The sequence below is a fragment of the Bidens hawaiensis genome, unplaced genomic scaffold (assembly GCF_021521415.1).
Source record: "Bidens hawaiensis isolate Kalapana, Puna unplaced genomic scaffold, B.hawaiensis_p1.1 tig00065499_1, whole genome shotgun sequence".
Lineage (NCBI taxonomy): Eukaryota > Viridiplantae > Streptophyta > Magnoliopsida > Asterales > Asteraceae > Bidens > Bidens hawaiensis.
Window position 1 is genome coordinate 1 of NW_027501680.1, and position 2592 is coordinate 2592.

Below are 2592 nucleotides of genomic sequence, written 5' to 3' on the forward strand. Positions count from 1 at the left end.
TATAAAAATGTGTGTGTAACTGAAAATTACATATAAAAATTCCAAATCCGATTAATTGCTACTTGTTACCCTACCGGCTAACTAGCGCCTAGCGAATTCTACGTTAATGATTATATAAAAGTTCAAATTCATCAGATAACGATCAAGAAAACATATCAAAAACAGTATCAAGATATGGTTTCACATCAATTAATAGTTTAACATCATATATTGTGATCATCAAACTGACCTTAAAATCATAATCAAATAATCCAAAATCCATAAACAAAATCATCAAGAATTGATGAGAAGCACATGTGAAAGCCATAATGCAACCAAGCAATGCTTCATCTCAGATATGACTTCAGTCACATTATACTGCCTCTGTTCCAAATTCTAGACCTGATCTAACAAAGTAATAGTTTTCTACCACAAAATTCATAACCTAGGGTTTAGACTTCGAAATCAAAATACCACTAAATGTTGAAATTAACAGAAATCGAGAGTCGCATTGCTTTTGTATCATGATTCATGAGAATCAAACTGTCGATTTTGTTATCAGTTATAGTTCATGTCAATTAATTTTTTTGGTTCACTATTCAGTTTTCGGAGATGGTTACCAAACAGACCTAAAAAACACATTCAAGCAATCTCAAAGCCATAAACACCTAATTTAAATTTACCAAGTTATTCTCCATCTAAGTGTGGATTCAGCCACATTCTATTGCATGTACTTTCCCCAAAATTAACAGTTTCTACCACAAAATTCATAACCTAGGATTTACACTTAAAAATGTCAAAATTTAACTGAAATCAAGAGTAATTGTGTATGCATCATGAATTCATGATAATTAAACCAAATACGGATGGAATTAAAAAGAATTACAGAAATGTACAATTGAGAAATGTGATCGGTTCATCATATTCACTTAACCATAACCATTGGTTTTGTTCAGCAATGGTTAATTTTGGTAAATATTTGGGTTCAAAGTTCGGTTTTCAGTTATGGTTACCAAACGGACCTAAAAAACACATTAAAGCAATCTCAAATCTAAAGTATGAATCCAATCACATTATACAACACCTGACCTAACAAATTGACAGTTCCTACCACAAAATTCATAACCTAGGGCTTACGCTTCGAAACGTCTAAATTAACTGAAATCAGGAGTAAATCACATAACATATGCATCACAATGCATAACAATTAAACCGAATACCGATCTAAAAGAATAAGAAGCATACAATTTAGAAATGTAGTCAGTTAACCATAACCACCGCATTTATTCGGTTCACAGTTCGGTTTCCGGACACGCTTAAAAAACAGACCTAAAAAACACATTAAAGCAATCTCAAATCCAAATTATGAATCCAATCACATTATACTTCACATAACCTAACAAACTAACAGCTTCCACCACAAAATTCATAACCTAGGGTTTACACTTATAAACATCCAAATAAACTGAAAATTAAAACTAATTCACAACTGTCACGTAACATATGCATCATAACTCACAACAATTAAACCGAAAACCGATCTAACAGAATAATAATAATAATAATAATAACAACAACAAACCGTACAATTGCAAAATGTGATCAAGCAAATCATCCGCTTTCGTTTTTGGTTATGGTTACCAAACTGACCTAAAAAACACAGTCAAGCAATCTCAAATCTAAACTATGAATCCAGTCACATTATACTGCACCTAACCTAACAAATTAACAGTTTCTACCACAAAATTCTTAACCTAGGGTTTACAAAAAACTGAAATTCAAAGTAATTACGTCAAGTATGCATCATGATTCATAGCAATCAAACTAAATCGCAATAAAAAAGAATAATAACCGTACAATTGCGAAATGTGATCAAGCAAATCGTCCGTACAGAAGCACTCGAGATTAATATCAATCAACTCTCCAGAACTCCGATCCACGGCCTGTTTAGTGAGACTGACGAGATCGTAATCCGTATCCCAATCGACGACTGAATCGAGCATGTTGATGACCTTCCACATGGCCGGATCCTTGCAGATTTTGCGCCACGTGGTGCATACCTTCTGAGCGCTGTTGAGGAGTTCAACGGCGTCCAGCTTTTGGAGGATGATTGAGATGAGTTCGTGTGGTAGGTGTAGCCAGTTTGGAGGTTCGGACTCCGGTGAGGTGGATGTGGACGCCATGTGTCCGGTTTGAGGTTTGATTTTGACTGGTTTGGTTATGAGGAAGTGTGCCGTGTGGGAACAAAAGTCCTATTCCTATTGGAAAACGGTACTATTTAAAGTCCGTGGAAAGTTGGTTGTTATTATTAACCAGCTAGGTGCCGCGCAATGCAGCGAGGTGCATGCGTAACTTTACATTGAACGAATAGTCCATGTCGTTACATACGTCTGATGACATTGCGTACGCAGCCTGAAATTGGACGCGTAACTCGTGCAAAGCCAGTTGAGTGTAATCGAATATTGAACACGTGTAACCAGACGGGAATGCACGTTACCGACATTAAAACATGATTAACCAACACCACGCGTGTAACTCATGGCGATTAACGGTGTAGGGCGCTGGGTTGATCGTTTACCAAGATTGGGTTATGTGCGTTACGTGGTGCTGGAC

The 2592-nt window shown here is 36.2% G+C and overlaps 1 pseudogene; it reads right to left on the reverse strand.

Moving 5' to 3' along the window:
* Nucleotides 1–1766: 1766 nt before the first annotated feature.
* LOC143604526 (F-box protein SKIP19 pseudogene) lies at nt 1767–2162 on the reverse strand (annotated as a pseudogene).
* Nucleotides 2163–2592: the final 430 nt, after the last annotated feature.